Consider the following 7,682-nt stretch of genomic DNA (forward strand, 5'->3'; position numbering starts at 1 on the left):
GGAAGACCTGTGAACCCATCCTGATCGCAGGATGTGCAATAAGAACTTTTAAACCAGCAGCTGCAACATCTCTGCTAGAGCCTGCATCGAGAACTGGGAGATTCGGTGCATGTAACGTACTGTAACAACCTTACTCTCATGCTTTTCTTTCTTGTGATAATAAACCTTTAGCTATAGATTCTAAAGGATCGGCCCAGCATGATTTGTGGGTAAGATCCAGAGGGTAAATTGACCAGGGATCTGTGGCTGGTTTCTTGGAACCGGACAGAACTTGTTCGGGGTTGGTGGGATTGGGTGCTAGGACGCCCTCCCCCCACCTGTGTATGAGGCCCGGGGCCATCTGGGGCATGGATATTGCTGGGATGTCGGAGGGGTTTTGCTCGGGAGGCTTCAGGCAGGCAGCTGAAGCGCTTTGTGAGACTGGTTCGTGGCCTATTTGGAGAGGTCACCAGTCGGGGGGGCTGTAAGGAGCCCCGGATTTGAGCAATTCGTCCTGAGCGGACGCCCTAAGCTGTGCCCAGACACGGCCCGGTCCGTCACACCCTGGCCTTGTACATGAATGTTTTCTTGGGGCCGACATCTGGACCAGTCTGCAACCCAGGGCTGAGCAAGATGCCGCTCAGGGGCCAGATGTGGCCCACAATCTGCCCCCTTTCTATTGATACCCTGCTGCCTGGGCCACTGAATTTCCAGGCGGTGGCTCAGGCTGCAGGATCCTATTTAAATGGCTCATGGCTCCCGGTCACAACACTACTCTGGCAGAGGCCGGAGCCGCGATGCCTTTAAATAGCCTCAGAAACCAGGCAACGGGGTAGCGTCAGCGCTGGGAGCCGAGCCGGTTGCTGTGCTTTCAATTCAAAGCCTCTATACCCCAGACAACGGGCGAGTCTCCGGCCCTGCCTCTTCGGGCCCCACTTCTTCCTGGGGGTGGAGCCCGTGACCACCTACTCATTCATTAAGTGCCCCCCCAGTGGAAATTATTGCCCACCCCTGCTGTAACCCCAACTCACCAGCCTCCCCCCTACCACAATTCCAGCCTCACTCCCCCGGGCCTGTGAGTAGGTAGCAGCTACAGATAGTCCTTGGGGGGCAGGGGCTTGCTGCCCAGTGGGGTAACAACCGGATGACAATCCTGCTCTCGCTGCGATCAGACACCTGGGCTGGGCCTGGCGTGGAGACGCCCCACGGGGACCTGTCCAAGCTTTCCCCAGCGCCATCTCAGCAGCCCCGGGATTCCCTGGCTACAGCGCTTGTCGCTAGGGTAGCTCCCAGTTTTCCTTGCAGGGAACCTCGGAGGGTCTCTGGCCCTGCTGCTGAGGTGAAGGGAGCAGCCTCCCACAGACATTCCCTGGGTCAAAGGGATGAGGCTGGTCCCACCAGAGGGAGTATTCACTGGAGAGGGGAGCAGACCAGACAGGGAGGACAAAGCCCTGCAAGCTATTGAGTGGTACCAGGGTCGCCAACAGCAGTGGGTGGGGGGGGACGACAAAGGGAGCAGTTGCCCTGGGGCCCAGCAATTCAAGGCCAAAACCCCAGGCCCTTTAAATTGCCGCTGGAGCACCAGACTGCTCACTCCCTGCAGCTCTAAGGACCAGGGGGAGGCATGCGTGGCAGGTCTCTCTGCCTCGCCCCTTCCACCTGAAGCCCCACCCCTTCGGGAGCATGGCGCTGCCACCCCTACCTTACCCTGGGTCTCGTACAGGCCCTGGTGGGTACCCAGACCCGATGGGCATAGGCATGTTGGAACCAGGGACAAGGGAGACTTCGCTGATAAGGGAGCAGTAATCTGCAGTGGAAAAGAAGAGATCCGGGGGCAGGTAAACCCGAAACCAGCTCAAGGCTTCAGACCCAGACCTTGGGCTAAACGTCAGTCTCATTAATGAACGTAGAGACCGGGCAAATTCAGCCGGGATTCTCAGGTTCCACGCGCTCTACTCCCCAGGTGTAAGACATTGTTGTTTCGCACCAGTCCTGAGCCTAGATCCACACAGCTACAGCTGACACGGGCCAAGAGCAGTCCATGCAGGGAACAGGACCAGAGGGATGCTGTTTGGAGATTGGAAAGGGGTGGAAAATCCCCATCCGCCACCTGCGTTGCATCGTCTGACACTCAGCATCAGAGCCCGTCTCTTCTCCTCCTACATAGGGCATCCTCCTTTTCCTGCCCTCCCCCCCTTTCCTACGGCCAGGACTTGACCAAGTGGAACACTGGGCTTGCAAACCCACCTCCAAGCATCTTTTTTGACATCTGGATCACCAGGACAGGACAGTTTTCCAGGAGGTTTGAGAGAGAGATTGATTTACGAGGAAAACGTGACAGTCTGCTTCGTTTGTCTCCCAGTGCAACAGCGGAAAACAGGCATTTCACAAGAACGCAAACACACACATGCATACACGCCTCCGCATGAAACTCTCTGAATTGAAGCATATTGACCTAAAGCCAGTCCATAAAGACTGGTCTGAACCATTCCGCAATAAGCCACTGTCCCTAACATCACATCCATCTAAGGCAGAGAGCTTCTTGCTGACAGTCGAGTTTGACTCTTTCCTTCTCTCCTTCCATCCATTTTATTCTCTCGGTGTCCACAGAACCTCTATGACTTTGAGAGAAATGGACCGACCACCAATCCACCTTAGCGATCATGCAGGCTATTGTGCATTCTACATGTGAAATATAGTGCTGACGCCCGATTTACAGCAAGCACTTCAGAGCCTTAAAGGGACAGCTGCTGGAGGGACCAGTCCTAACACATGGGTTACCTGATGCCGTGCGGCTCATGAGCCTAAAGCAGGCAGGCACCCCTCGCAAATCCAAATGACTGCAGAGAGGAGTCAATTCATTAAGGAAGACGTGCTGCAACATTTGCCGATAAAAGATCACAGGCAGATTTACATTCCTGCTAAATGAGTGTGCGTCTCAGTGCCTGGCATTCCGTTTGGCGTTTTCAGTTTACGGCAGGAAACAATATAGATCATATTTTGTCTGCCTTGTACACAACAGTTTAGTTCTGCAGATTATTTGCAAGCAAACCTGACCATGGCAGTAAGCTAAAGAGTATCTATTTGATCTGGTACCAGCAACACTTGAATTTAAAGCTCCCTCAATTTCAGAAGTCCACCCCAAGCCAGTTCAAAGTATTCAAACCATTTGCAAGCGGTTTTGACATGAAGCTTTTCTATACTTACCCGGGAGGAAGTGGTGGCATTATTGATATATGTCCTGCCCTATATTAAATGTGGCTGTGGAGTTATGTGCTTTTCCTGACTTCTTTTGACACAGGAGTTGATTGTAGCGTTGTGTGATTACGTCTGCATCTCTGAATCTTTCCTTCTCAGCTGGAAAGTCTCAAGTTCCAAGCTGGGATTCCCTCTCCACCCCCTTCCCACTCACTTAACCCTCCTTCTGCTGGCAGCGTTGAGTGAACACCCACAGGAAACTTTTGGGTACAGAGATTGCAGAGAAGGAAGGCTGAATTTCAGGGGAAAGGAAGATCACAGATGCACCGTTTGGGCTTAAAAAAAAAACTCATTCTAATCTTGAACCTTTAGGGATGTTTGTTATTGAGAATCAGAGATGTCAAGGGCTGTTTTTTTAATTGCTTGCTTTTGTCTTGAGTTGTATTTGTTATTAATCTGTAGCAACCCCCTCCCCTCTCCTCCCATTCTACGGGCTGCGACCCAGTGCTGGGTTGTGGATTGTTGGGCGCTGGGTCTCACTACAGAGAGAGGGATCAGGTGACCCGTGGGGGTGCTAAGGCAGGTCCCTGCCTGTCCTGGCAGTACAGACTGCACCGCATCCCAGAAGCAGCCAGCCCAGCTCCTAGGTGGGATGTGGGAAGAGCGCACAGGCTCCTTGTACTGCCCCTGCCCCGAGCATCTCGCTCCTCACTCCCTTTGGCTGGGAGCCTGCTGCTGGCTGCTTCTGGGTGCGGCATGGTCTGCGGTGCCATGAGAGGCAGGAAGCTTACGCCCCCTTCCCCCCCCCCCCGCTGCACCACTGACAAGAAGCCACTCAAGGGAAGCCCCCTCTTGCCCCAGCCCTGCTTCCCCCAAAACCGGAGCCCCCTCCTTCACCCCAAAGCTCCTCCTCAGCCCCACCCCGGAGCCCACCCTGCAGTCACATTGTTGGATCGTGGGCATCGACAATTTTCTTCAACTGGGTCACGAGAACAAAAAAGTTTGAAAGCCGCCGGCCTAGACCACCCCAAGCAAGCAACCGTGAACTGGAATTTATCACACTGCTGTTTACACTGGGGTGAAACTCCCCCCAGCCCGACTCAGGGAGGAACCACGCAGCCCCCCCGTCTCAAGTTTCATGGCCTGGGACAGGGCCACTGCTGCTGCCACCGGCATCTGGGTCTGGAGCAAAAGGCTCTGTTAGTGGCAACCCCACACCCCTGCGCTGCAACAGCCTGTGAAGAGCTGGGGAGAAGACGACCCTTTGGGAGCATAAGACGCACGTGGGGGGAGGGGACTTGTGCACATGCCCAGCACGTCGGGGCTGACTTTTGCCCTCACAGGACAAACCTGAATGCTAGAGCGTCCACTGAGACACTAACCTCGCAGCCCCCCCCCCAGAGACCTGGCACCAGACCCCCCCCCCCCCACGCAGCACCGTGCTCCAGGGCCGGCTGGAGTCAGGCTTAGGGACTGAACGGGACGTGGAAACTCAACTGCCGCCTCGTGGCGCACGAGGGGCACCCGCCGGCGGCGGGGCGGCGGTTGAAGACGCGTGCGCTGCTGCTGCCCAGGTTCCAGCCCGACAGGGTCTAGAGCCAGGGATCAGCGACAGGGACTGGCTGCCCACGCTGAAGCCGGTTGCCTCGCCACCCACCCCCCGCCCGCCCGCCCTACTGCAGCAGAGCCGGTGTACCCAGCCACGAGCATGCGCGGCCCGCACACCTAAACCAGCGGTTGGCTACGTGCCTGGGCAGGACATGGCGGGAGCGCGTCGTGAGTCCCGGGAACAAGCAGCTCAGCAGAGTGTCCCCCTCCCCCACCGCCTGCAGCGGCCTCCACACACGGGTCTGCCCAAGCCCCCTGGCCTGAGCCCCCGGGGGGAAGCCCCCGCTCCTCGCCGCACCTCGAGACAAGCCGGGCGCGAGGGCTGCCAAGCCACGAATCCGGGGGGGCCTCTGAGGAGGAGTCGGGTTTTACTTGCGCGCCCAGCGCCTCTCCTTGCCTGGGGGGGGGGGGGGAGGCACTGAGCGCGCGAAACTGGATCGGGCCTGAGCTCGTGGCCCGTCGTGTCTCCCCCTCAGCTCCTAGCCCCAGCGAGGCCTCTGGCTCCCTTCTAAGCTGCCCGACATCTAGGGCAGGTGCCGCTTGCTGGTGAGGGCGAGTGGCAGGCGGGTTGGAGAAGAACAAGCCCTGGGGAGGAGCGTTCAGCCAGGCCCGTTAGGTGCTTCGGGGTGGAGCAAAATGGAGGCTGCATCCGCCCAGCTACAATCTGGAATGATCGAGGCTTGCACACAGAGAGGCCCCCTTAGACCATCCCGGCCACTGCAAGACGGTTCCCATAGACAAGCGCAGTCCCAAGGAGCCTGCTTGTGGCCCTGGAGGCTTCTTGCCTCAGTTTCCCTCACAGCAAAGTGATTATTCAAGTTTCCTGAGAACTAATTTCTTAAGCACCATCCACCTCCCCCCAAAGCCCCCATTCCCACCCATGGTGCTCAGGGTTTCACGGCCTTCCTCTTCGGGACTATGCCAATTCCATGGGTGCTCTGGGGCTGGAATACTCATGGAAAAAATAGTGGATGGTTGGCAGCCCCACAGAGGAGTGTTTCTCTCTCTCTCCCCCAGTGCCTCTTGCCTGCTGGCAGCCAGGTCAGCTCCCCCCACCACTTCCCACTGCTTCTCATGGATGAGCAGCACGCAGGAGGTGCTGGGGGCAGGAAGAGGTGGGGGATAGGCAGGGAGGAAGCAGGGGTGGAAAGAAGTCCGATGGGATGGGGAATTGAAGGCAAGGCCTGCAGGGGAGTGGGCGTTGAGAACCCCCCAGGATCCAAGTCAATGCTGATGCACCCCAGCCTACTCTTAGTCCGGTATTTTCGCCTCCTGTCCGGTTAAAAAAAAACCAGAAAATACAAGACACCTAAAATGTCCGGTATTTTCTGGGTTTTTCCCCTGGTGCCAGGAGGCAAAAATACCAGACACCTGGCAACCCTACGACACTCAGCAACTGGGCCCAGCCCCTGCCCCTCAGACCGCCTGCTTACCTGGTCCACAGAGAAGCTCCCTTTTGGCTCGACCAAGAAAACAAGATGGCAGCCAGCAAAAAGCCTAAAGAGCTGAAGCAAGGGGAAGCAATGCCTTCCCTGGGTTTTAGTGCTCAACCTTTCCCCTCTTCCTATCCCTAGTCTGACTCCGCATGCACTTAAAGGGGCCATGCTGTTTTAATGCTGGTTTTTTTGGGGGGGGAGGGCTTAACTCTTGGGGTCCTTTTTTCTCCCCCTCAACTTTGGTCTCCTTTTTTTTTTCTGCTAACAGAATTTTTTCCCTGTTTTTTTTGGGGGGGGAAGGGGTGTTTGGTATTTTTGCAACCATCTAGCAACCCTAGCTGTATCCTGGTCGATCTCCTCCCCCACCCTGGCTCTTCCAGCTCCTTCCCTCTGACTGGGCTTGGACCCTTCTTTGAAGAACCCCCTCCCCCCATCACCTGACCACTCAACCCTTCCCAGGTGATTCTAATTACCCCAAGCCCCAGTCTGGGCTAGCTGGGTGAGAGGGGAGCCTGCCTGTTCTCCAAGGCCCCTGGGCCCAGGTCCTTAAAGGAGCAGTGTTCTGGGGTTTCCTGCACCAGCGTTCTCCCAGGAACCCACCTTTCTTTCTCCAAATGAAAGATTCAAGGCCTTTGTTTGCTCCCCCCAGACACAGGGGAGAGAGTAACTATCACCTCTGGCCTTATGGAGCTCCCTACAGGGCATGATCTCCGGTTTGCTCAGCCTCTGCTTGCATAGCCCAAGCAATGCGGTTCCAGTCCCAAGCTGAACCTACTCTGCTGCCCACCAGTCAAGCCCCAATCACACAATTGGAGCGGCACATCCCTCAGGCCATAAGTTCACAGACTCACTGAGTGTAAAGCCAAATAGACCCTTAGATCACCTCGCCTGGCCTCCGGTATATCACAGGCCATTTCTTTTCACTCCAGTCCCCCTCTATCAAGCCCAATTACTTGTGTTTGGCTCCCACACATGGTATTTGGCTCTCGCAGATTTCCACCAAGGCAGCCAGTGCTGGTTTGTGAGGCCGAGAACCCGCCCATGGTAGCTTTGACCAATGACTAACCCTCCAGCTATTCACTCTTGTTCTGCCTTGCTCGGCGAGATTAAAAAGCCCTTCAGCACCAGTGTTATCTTCCCATCAAGTGGACACACTGACCAAGTGGCTCCTAAGTCTTACCCTGTATTTAGCCTCCTGTCTGAGGACTCCAAGACAAGTGCTGTCCACAGTGCTCCCTAGTGGCCTGCTACTGCAGGCACCTTGCCTCAGTTTCCCTCTGAAGTTTAAAAAAAACCAACCCCCTCCCTTTGCAAGCAGAGTCATTACAATACTATTACCTTCCTCTTGGGGCCTAGTTTGTCCAGCTGCCCTGGTAAATTCGGGGTTTCACAGTCCTCCTGCTTGGGGCCTGGCCATGCCTGGGCTTGTGAACTCTCCCCTCAGAAGCTAGGAGTCTCATA

The 7,682-nt window shown here is 56.1% G+C and overlaps 1 protein-coding gene across 5 annotated transcripts in view; it reads right to left on the reverse strand.

Moving 5' to 3' along the window:
* LOC102449832 (zinc finger protein 469) overlaps positions 1-3,536 on the reverse strand; it is a 511,263-nt gene extending 507,727 nt beyond the window's left edge. For 3 of the 5 annotated variants that reach the window (XM_075939908.1, XM_075939905.1, XM_075939907.1), the window contains exon 1: positions 3,187-3,356. The gene's annotated coding sequence lies outside the window, so the exon portion shown is untranslated. Of the gene's footprint in view, positions 1-3,186 lie in introns of all 5 variants that reach the window. The other 2 variants (XR_012906629.1, XR_331721.4) reach the window with 2 other exon arrangements.
* Positions 3,537-7,682: the final 4,146 nt, after the last annotated feature.

This window comes from Pelodiscus sinensis, chromosome 12, assembly GCF_049634645.1.
Source record: "Pelodiscus sinensis isolate JC-2024 chromosome 12, ASM4963464v1, whole genome shotgun sequence".
In the NCBI taxonomy this organism is placed as follows: domain Eukaryota; kingdom Metazoa; phylum Chordata; order Testudines; family Trionychidae; genus Pelodiscus; species Pelodiscus sinensis.